The sequence below is a fragment of the Capsicum annuum genome, chromosome 4 (assembly GCF_002878395.1).
Source record: "Capsicum annuum cultivar UCD-10X-F1 chromosome 4, UCD10Xv1.1, whole genome shotgun sequence".
Taxonomy (NCBI): Eukaryota; Viridiplantae; Streptophyta; class Magnoliopsida; order Solanales; family Solanaceae; genus Capsicum; species Capsicum annuum.
Genome location: NC_061114.1, coordinates 131,843,647 through 131,854,952, shown reverse-complemented (window position 1 = coordinate 131,854,952; position 11,306 = coordinate 131,843,647).

Below are 11,306 nucleotides of genomic sequence, written 5' to 3'. Positions count from 1 at the left end.
ATTTTCCATAGGCTGATATATACATTTTTCTATAATTTGAGATGTAAGAATAGGAGATTCAATAGTGGGTGATGAAACGACTTTGTGACTAGGAGATGTGGCAAGACGAAGCAGACGAGAGAATAACTCATCAATTGTAGGAACCGTAGGACTAGCTAAAATTTGATCACGTACAACATCATGATCAATAGAAAGTCCAGCAAATATAAGAACTAAAAACATCTGTCTGTGCTCTTGTTGTTTTTCTACATTCGCAGTGACGGGCATCAATGTATCAAATTCTTCCATGACTGCTTGTACTTGTCCCAAGTAAGTAGACATATCAGATTCCTATTTCTTCAAGATGGTCATTCGAGGTATCACATCATAAAAACAAGATATATCATTAGTGTATAAAGCACGGTCCTTTTCCCAAACTAAATAACACGTCTGGAATAGACAAAATAAGAACATCAACTTGGAATCAATAGATTGCCATAAGATACTACATAGTTGAGCGTCAACTTTCTCCCACTGTTGTTTAGCTTTCACATCTTTCATTCTAGAATTTCCCTTTTCATCTACCACATTAGTCTTGCTCATTAAATAATCTGGAAAACCTTGACCTTTGCACTACAACTCAACCGATGAAGCCAGGCTAAATAATTTGAACTTCTCATTAAAGGTTCAAAAGTGATTATAGGACTTGAACTTCTAATTCGTATATTTTTGGAGACAAAAATATCATGCCCAAAAGACATCTTGGTAATTTAACTTTAAAACACCCAAAAACTAGTTGCTGGAAATAAAAAATAGTTACTAAAATTATGAAGTTGCCGAATTTTAAGTTTTGGCAATTGGAATCTCCAAATACTTGATGAAATATGGAAGAGAGTATGTGGTTGGTGTCGGAGTAAATCAGCGACCCCAACAAAAAAAAGAAAAATTAAAAAATTCAATCGAAGACGTGTTCATACACCGGAGCATGAAGTAGATCTCGCCGGAATTTTGGGATTTCGGCTGGTGCATAAGGGCCCGTGGCTGGTTCTTTTTTGGTGTTTTTGGTCAAATTTTTGTTGCCTGATCGTTCCGATCCTATTGGTGGTTTTGTATTGTTCACACAACCCACAAAATTAAATATGACGCAAATCAATCACTAGAATTAGTGAGACTGAGGTTTTTTTTTCTAATATTTCTCACCAACTCTCTAATACCATGAGAGAATCAAAAAATATTATTGAATAATATGTTGACATAATTACATCAAGACCCTATTTATAGATACTATAGTACAATCCTTTTTCAAGTAGAATTTTGTATATACTATTCCTATTTCTACACATATTCTAACAGATGCCTTAGAGAAGGTTCAGTTAATTAGAGAAAGACTTAGGGCTACCCAGAGCCGATAGAAATCATATGCATATGTAAGGAGAAAGGATCTCGAGTTTGAGATCAGTGATTTTATGTTCCTAAAAATCTCTCCCATGAAAGGAGTAATGAGGTTCGGCAAGAAAGAAAAGCTCAGTCCCTAATATGTCGGTCCTTATAGAATTCTCAGTTGTTTTGAAAAGGTAGCTTATGAGCTTGATTTGCCTTCAGATCTAGCCTCAGTACATCCAGTATTCCATGTCTCCTTGCTACAGAAATGTTTTGGTGACCCAACAGTCATAGTTCCTTTAGAGGATGGAAATATTCAGAATGATCTATCTTTCAAAAAGGTTCCAGTCCAGATCCTAGATCACCAGATTCACAGATTGAGGAATAAAGAAGTTCCCTTAGTCAAAGTTCTTTGGTGAAATCGGTCCGTAGAGGGAGATACTTGGAAAGCAGAAGCAGATATGCGGACCAAGTATCCTCACATCTTCTCCACAACCTCAGATCCAGCTTAAGGTAACAGTCTTCCTTAGCTTTACTAAGTTCTATGTTCAACTATAATGATAACTTGGTAACCATTACTGTTGCATATTCAGTCATGCATTCATGAATCAGTTCAGTCATGTACTCATGCATCAGATATGCATGTTCATTGTAAGAGCTCAGTTTGTTAGTAATTCAGTCATATAGTTATGCATCAAATATGCATGTTTAGTATGTAAACTCTGTCTATCAGTGTCTCAGCTCAATCAGCCTCATTTGAGGATGAACGTTCCCAAAGGGGAGATATTATAATAACCCGTATTTCTCAAGCTTAACTTAACTCTTAGTTCATGAGTTATTCAATATAAAATTTTTGAAACGCTTAGTATTTTTTAGTTTAGATCCTTCCATTGTGTAGGAAATTGAATAAGCTTTCCAACGATATAAAATTTGCCTAAATTCAATAATCGAGTAAGGAGTTATGGCTATTTTAAGTTTCAGTCGTTAAACACTGTCATTCAGGCGAGTAGCGCGTCATGGAGTACGTCAAAATGACAATTGTTAGTTTTCAGTGAGGTACCATGATACCGGCGTGTCGCTCCATAGTTTATTTTCATAATTATCCATTTTTAGTGTACCAACGCGATTCTACCGTATTGCAGAGAACTTCCAGGTCCCAACCAAAGTGGCAAAGCGATACCACCGCATCGCACAACCATGCATTTTCCCGGTTGGCAATTTTCGGAGACACGGCACAATCGTACCGTGACGCGCCAGGTGCTTATTTCAGAAAATTTTGATGAAAATTAAATTTTTCATCCAGAGTTAAAATAGTCTTTTCCCATGATTTTAACATGACTAGGTACAGGATTTAATCCATAAAAATGTTTTGAGTCATTATTCACTCAATTTATCCCCAAATTAAAAAAATTCTCTCTCAAAACTACAAACCCTAGCTTCAAGACAGCAAGAGCAATCTCAAAGAATTCACCAAGAATTTCAAGAAACTCACAAATTAAGGTATGTTAGGTGTTCATATATGGGTTCCTATCACCCATAGAGTCCACGAACCATTTTCCAAATACAAGATTGTTGAATTATGAACTTCCATGCATGAATTGAATTGAATTCATATTCGTGTTATTGTTGGATTTTAGTGCATGATTAAATTACATGCTCTTATGAAATTAATTATTGTATGTGTTGAATTACATGATCTTCATGATAAACCCTTCAATTTGCAAATTGATTGATGTAGCCATGATAACTATATGTTTTGATTATTGTATAACCTAAGCATACTGCCCATGTGTTTGATAAAATGCCTATGTGAATAAAATAGTGCCATTATAATACGATAGCACGTATTACCTATTCATGTATAAGTAGATGCATTACAAGTGTTTGATTAAATGCCTCTATGAGTGAACTATGGACAAGTATACATTTTTATGATTTTCAAGAGTCTATTATGCTTTATTTTTCATGCTATCAAGTCCTGGGGTATTTAATACCCGATAATTTAGCTGTGTGCCTAGAGCCAATATCAGTTATAGAATCTAAATCATGTCAGGATCAGTAGTACTCTCGGTCAGTTACAGAACTCATTAGAACTCAGTTAGATTTCAAACTCATGAAAACTCAGTAAGCTCAGTTTTAGTCCAGTCCAGTTCAGTATACTCAGTTCAATGTCTATCAGTTGGGAGTGGGATTCAGCACCGAGTGAACCCAAGGATGGGGGCTCATCTGCCAGTAAAGAGTGTGATCTCTAGAAGTAATCCATGCATTCGAGAACTACATAGCCAATGTAGGTTGAGACATCAAACCTGCCAGATGAGGGTTGATGAGGTGTTTTAACCTGCCAGATGAGGGTTCCACCATTCTTATTAGAGTACCTGCCATATGAGGGTAACTCTTCAGTGTCTTTACCTATGGCACGGAACTGACACCCATCCAACTAGGGTCACAGGTTGGACCCCAACTCATTTATCTTTTTTGGGGCATATCGGTTAGATGATTACCTACCACAGTCTCAGTTTTAGTCTTCAGAATAAAGCTCAGTTTAGTTTTACAAAATTAGGACTATCAGATACAGTCAACTGGTATTAGTAAATTAGTTATTAGTAACTTCAGATATTAGTTACTCAGTATTAGAATTCAGGACTTAGATTCAGACAAACTTAGTCACAGTATTTATTTATATGCACATTAGTGCATACTCAGTATTTACAGTAGTATCAGTTATCTATGTACTCTCATGTTCAGTTACTCTATATCATACAATTAGTTGTTGTTCATGCATATAAACCCTTGCATTCATCCTTACCTCATCTAGCATACTAGTACATTCTTTTTATTTTGTGCTATAATGTCTCATATCATAGGTTCGCATGCTCAGGTTTCCGACCGCGCATAGATAAATTTAGATTCAGCCATCAGCAGTAAATTAGAAGTGAGTCCTCATCATTCGAGGATATTCTTTTATTTTATTATTTCAGTAAACTTAGTGTTTCAGTAGATGGAGTTAGTTGGGGGATTGTCCTATCAACCCCACTTTTAGATAGTTTTAGTTAGAGGATTTTCAGACTAGTTTTCAGACAGTGTTCAATTTGACAGATTATTATTTCAGTTGATACACTTTAGTAGTATTTACAAATTTGGAACCTTATGGCATTTCATCTTATTTTTTGCATTTATTACAGTATCATGTTTCAGTGCTCAGAGCAGATATCAGTCATGGGTTAGCTTGTGGTCCTTCAGGGTCATAAGCACCGTGTAGCATCTGAGGTACAGAATCGGGGCTTTATAAACTTGGTATCAAAGTATAAGTTTCAACAGTGTCCTACGAGGTCTGAAATCTGCATCTAGTAGAGTCTTGTGCATGGGTGTGTAGTGCGCCATACTTATTGACAGGAGGCTATGAGATATTTTATGAGAAGTTTCCCTTCTTTCTGTATTCATGTCGTGTGAGTGAGCATGCGCTCATGTTAAACTATAAATCTAATCCATTTATTCTTTTTATTTATAGAACATGCCTCCCAAAAGGACTAACGAAAGACGAACTGGAAATCAGACAGAACCTCAGCCCGTTTAGGCAGATCCCCTGGAAGAGTATGTCTTCCATATATAGTTTAGAGCTGCATTCACTACTCTAGCCAATTTAGTAGCAGCCCAGAATGAATGGCTAACTACTATTTTGGCCAATCCAGTGGCCAATACTGCTGCAGCCAGGATTCAGGACTTCACCCGAATGAATCCTCCCTTATTCTCGAGATTTAAGTTAGAAGAGAATCCAAAGGAGTTTCTTGATCATGTTCAAAAAGTCACGGATATCATGGGAGTGACTTCCTATGAGAGTACTTATTTAGCTACCTATCAGCTATAAGATATAGCTTATATATGGTTTAAGCAGTGAAAGGTAGATAGGGGCGCAGATACAGAGCCCGTAGAGTGGGAAGAATATCCTTCCACTTTTCTAGATAGATTCTTTCCTTTAGAGCTGAGAGAAGCCAAGGTGTTAGAGTTTATAAATCTGAGGCAGGTCAGTATGAGTGTGAAATAGTATTCCCTCAAGTTTACTCAATTAGCCAGGTATGCTCCTCATGTAGTAGTAGACAGCAGGTCCAGAATGAGCAAGTTCATATCTGAGGTATTAAATAGTATGGTTAAGGAGTGCAAAACAATGATGTTGATTAAGGAGATGGACATATCCAGGCTCATGGTCCATGCTCAGTAGATAGAAAAGGCTAAGATCAGAGAGAGGCAACACAAGAGAGTTAGAACAAGTAGCTTCAATTTTAATCAGCCTAAGTCAGAAGGCGGTAACCGTTTCTTGTTTCATCCAAAATCTTCAGTTCCAACTCCGTCCTCAGCCAGTGCTCTAGTATCTAAGTTCAAAAATGGTAACAGTGATAAGGCACTAGGCTCTAAATCTCAGGGTAGTGTCAGCAGTGCTCGAACAAATTCTCTTTGTTAGATATGTGGCTGAAACCACAAGGGTGTCTATAGAGCTAGAAGTGATGTTTTTTTTGCGTGTAGCAAACCAGGCCACAGATTTAAAGATTATCCTTAGTCAGGTTCTCAGGGTCCGCATACTCATTCTTCAGCTTAGTCAGGTCATTTGAATCAGCAAGGTGCCACTTTCAATGCCACTAGTGGGCAACGCCCAAACAGGATTTATGCACTTTAGTCCAAACAAGATCAGGAAAATTCTCCTGATGTGGTCACTAGTATGTTACAGATCTTTCATTTACATATTTATGCCTTGCTAGATCTAGGAGCTTCTTTATCTTTCGTAACTCCTTATATAGCCATTAACTTCAGAGTCAGTCCAGAAATCCTAGCAGAGCCTTTCTCAATTTCTACCCCAGTGGGTAAATCATTCATAGCTCGATGGATATGTAGGAACTGTTCGATTATAACATCTCAAAAAGTAACTTCAGAAGACTTTGTTGAGCTAGAGATGACAGATTTTGATATCATTGTTGGCATAGATTGGCTCCATTCATGCAATGCCTCAGTTGATTATATAAATAGAATAATTCATTTTTAGTTTCTAAATGAACCAGTCCTTGAATAGAGAGGTAGTACCACAACGCTTAACGGTCAGTGGATTTCATACCTAAGAGCGAGAAAAATGATATCCAAGGGATGTGTCTATCATCTTGTATGAGTCAAGAACTCTAGTTCAGAAACTCTTAGTGTTGATTCAGTTTCAGTAGTAAATAAATTCTCAGTTGTATTTCTCAAAGATCTTCCTAGAGTTTCTCCCGTTAGGGAAATTGACTTCGGAATAGACCTTCTTCCAGATACTCAGCCTATATCTATTCTTCCATATAGAATGGCTCCAACAAAACTCAGAGAGTTAAAAGAACAGTTCAAAGATCTCCTAGATAAGGGATTCATTAGGCCCAGCGTCTCCTCATGGGGCGCACCAGTTTTATTTATGCATAAGAATGGCGATTCTCTCAGAATGTGTATTGACTACCGTGTCACAGTTAAGAATAAATATCTAATTTCTAGAATAGATGAATTGTTTGGCCAACTTTAGGGCGCCAGCTACTTTTCTAAGATAGACCTCAGATCAGGCTATCATCAGCTTAGAGTCAGAGAATGTGACATTCTAAAAATAGCTTTCAGAACCCGATATGGTCATTTCAAGTTTTTAGTCATGTAAGTCTTACTAATTTCCCAGCAGCTTTCACAGACTTAATGAATCGCGTGTTCAAATAGTACTTGGACATGTTCATTATAGTCTTTATTGATGACATTCTTATCTATTTCTGTAGAGAGAATGATCACGTAGATCACCTTAAAATCATACTTTAGACTCTCAGAGCTCATCAGTTGTTTGCCAAATTAAGTGTGAATTTTGGCTAAGGTTAGTAGCGTTCCTTGGTCATATTGTTTTTTATGATGGCATTAGAGTTGATCCTCAAAAGACCGAAGTGGTGAAAAACTGGCCTAGATCCATCTCTTCATCAGAATCAGGAGTTTCTTGGGTTTAGCTGTTTATTACCGTCGGTTTGTTGAAGGATTTTAATCTATTGCATCCCCTATGTCCAGATTGGCTCAAAAGAAAGTCCATTTTCAGTGGTCAGATTCTTGCAAAAAGAGTTTTTAGGAGTTGAAGACTCGACTTACCTCAGCCCCAATTTTAACTCTACCAGATGGTTCAGATGGGTTTGTTGTGTACTGTGATGCATCCAGAGTAGGTTTGGGTTTTATCCTTATACAAATAGGTAAGGTCATAGTGTACGCATCTAGACAACTTAAGCCCCATGAGAAGAATTATCTGACTCATGATCTTGATTTAGCAACTGTAGTATTTGCCTTATAGATTTGGAGGCACTATTTGTATGGGGTGCATGTAGATGTGTTCACAGATCACAAGAGCTTGCAGTATGTCTTTTCTCGGAAATATTTAAATTTGCATTAGAGAAGGTGGTTAGAATTATTGAAAGATTATGACATGAGTGTTCTTTATCATCCGGGGAAAGCCAATGTAGTGGTTGATGCTCTCAGTAGACTGTCTATGGGTAGTGTTGCTCATGTTGAGGACAGTAAGAAGAAGTTAGTTTAGGAAGTTTATCATCTTACCCGACAAGGTATTTTCTTAGTCGATTCAGCAAAAAGTAGTGTATGGGTTCAGAACAGTTCTGAATACTCTCTAGATTCCGAGGTGAAGGAAAAATAGGATAAAGATCCCAGTCTTGTTAAGTTGAAAGAAGTTGAAAGAGTCAATCAGAGATCTAAAAGTAGAGGTTTTATCTCAAGAGGGAGATGGTGTGTTGCGTTGCTAGGGGCGTTTATGTGTGCCAGGTGTAGATTATTTGAGGCATTGAATTCTAGCAGAAGTGTATGGTACGCGTTACTTGATTCATCTAGGGGCCACTAAGATGTACCACGATTTGTGGGAGATCTATTGGTAGAGCAGGATAAAGAGGGATATTGAAGAATTTGTAGCTAAAGTTCTATATGTCAGCAAGTTAAGATTGAGCACCAAAAGCCTAGTGGGTCTATGTAGGAGTTCAGTATTCCCACATTGAAATGGGAAGAAGTGAACATGGACCTTGTGACGGGTTTGCCTCGTACTTATCATCATCATGATTCTATTTGGGTTATCATAGATAGGATGACCAAATCAGCTCATTTCTTTCCAGTTCATACTTCCTATTCAGCTGAGGACTACACCAAACTCTATATCAGAGAGTTGGTTAGGTTACACGGAGTTCTAGTATCTATTATCTTAGATAGAGGTACCTAGTTTACCTCTCATTTCTGGAAAGCATTCCAAAAGGGACTTTATACCCAAGTTAATCTCAGTACAACCTTCCACCCTCAGAAAAATGGTCAAGTAGAAAGGACCATTCAAACTCTAGAAGATATGCTAAGAGCATGCATCTAGAGTTATCCCATATAAAAATTTTGAAACACTCAGTATTTTTCAGTTTAGAGCCTGTCATTGCATAGGAAATTGAATTATGTATCCAACGATATAAAATTCACCAAAATCCGATAATCAGGTAAGAAGTTATGGCTATTTTATGTTTTAGTCATTAAACACCGTCATTCAGGCCAGTAGCGCATCGCGGATTAAGTCAAAATGGCAATTGTTAGTTTCCAGTGAGGTACCGTGATACCGGCGTGTTACGCGATAGTTTATTTTCACAATTGTACATTTCCCACGTACCAACGCGATTCCACCGCATCGCAGTGAAATTCCAGGTCCTAACCAAAGTGGCAATGCGATACCACCGCATCACGCCACCATGCATTTTCCCAGTTGAAAATTTCCAGAGACACGACAGGAGCCAGGTGCCTATTTCAAAAAATTTTGATGGAAATTAAATGTTTTGTCCAGGGTTAAAACAGTCTTTTCCTATGCTTTTAAAACGCCTAGATACGGGATTTAATCCGTAAAATATTTTAAGTCATTACTCAATCAATTTATCCTCAAATTAAAAGCATTCTCTCTCAAAACTACAAAACCTAGCTTCAAAAAAGCAAGAGCAATCTAAAAGGATTTACCAAGAACTTCAAGAAAATCACAAATTAAGGTATGTTAGGTGTTCATCTATGGGTTCCTATCACCCATAGAGTCCACAAATCCATTTTTGAAATAAAAGAATGTTGAATTATGAACTTCCATGATTGAATTGAATTGAATTCATGTTCATGTTATTGTTGGGTTTTAGTCCATGATTAAATTACATGCTCTTATGAAATTAATCATTGTATGTGTTGAATTACATGATCTTCATGATAAGCCCTTCAATTTGCAAATTGATTAATGTAGCCATGATAACTATATGTTTTGATTATTGTATAACCTAAGCATACTGCCTATGTGTTTGATAAAATGCCTATGTGAATGAAATAGTGCCATTATAACGTGATAGCACGTATTCCCCATTCATGTATAAGTAGATGCATTACAAGTGTTTGATTACATGTCTCTATGAGTGAACTATGGACAAGTATACATTGTTATCATTTTCAAGAGTCTATTATGCTTTATTTTTCATGCTATCGAGTCCTGGGGTATTTAATACTCGATAAATTAGTTGTGTGCCTAGATCCAATGTCAGTTATAGAATCTCAATCATGTCACGATCAGTAGTAATCTCAGTCAGTTACAGAATTCATTAGAACTCAATCAGTTATCGAACTCAGGAAAACTCAGTAAGCTAAGTATCAGTCCAGTCTAGTTCAGTATACTCAGTTCAGTGTCTTTCAGTTGGGAGTAGGATTCAGCACCGAGTGAACCCAAGGATGGTGCTCACCTGCCAGTAGAGAGTGTGATCTCTAGAAGAAATCCTTGAATTTCAGAACTATGTAGCCAGCGTAGGTTGAGATATCAAACCTGCCAGCTGAGGGTTGATGAGGTCTTTTAACCTGCTAGATGAGGGTTCCATAATTCTTATTAGAGTACCTGCTAGATGAGGGTAACTCTTCAGTATCTTTACCCGTGGCACGGTACTGACACCCTTCCAACTGGGGTCATAGGTTGAACCCCAACTCAGTTATCTTATTTGGGGCATGTCGATTAGATGATTACCTCCCGCAATCTCAGTTTTAGTCTTCAGAATAGAACTCAGTTCAGTTCTACATAATTAGGACTGTCAGATACAGTCAACCGGTATCAGTAAATAAGTTATCAATAACTTTAGATATCAGTTACTCAGTATCAGAATTTAGGATTTAGCTTCAGACAATCTTAGTCATATTATTTATTTATATGCACATTAGTGCATACTCAGTATTTACAGTAGTATCAGTTATCCATGTACTCTCATGTTCAGTTACTCTATATCATACAATCAGTTATTGTTCATGAATATGAACCCTGGTATTCAGCCTTACCTCATCTAGCATACCAGTACATTCTCTTTCTTTGTGCTATGATGTCTTATATCATAGGTTCAGACGCTCAGGTTCCCGACTGCACATAGATAGATATAGATTCAGCCAGCAATAGATTAGCAGTGAGTCTCATCATTCAAGGATATTCTTTTATTTCATAATTTCAGTAGACTCAGTGTTTCAGTAGATAGAGTTAGTTAGGGGATTGTCCTATCAACTCTACTTTCAGATAGTTTCAGTTAGAGGCTTTTCAGACTAGTTTTTAGACGGTTTTCAGTTTTACAAATTTTTATTTCAGTTGATACACTTTAGCAGTATTTACAAATTTTGAACCTTATGGCGTTTCAACCTATTTTTCGCATTTATTACAGTATTATGATTCAGTGCTCACTGTAGATATCAGTTACAAGTTAGCTTGTGGTCCTTCCGGGTCGTAAGCACCGTGTATCATCCGGGTACAGACTCAGGGAGTTACAATACCCATGGCATAGTTAACCTCATATTCACCCTTATGTATAAGATAGTGAAAATTTAGCTAGCTACACACGTAATTATCTATCATTGCTTTGGTCTCCACATCTCTCTTTCTAGGATGATATGGA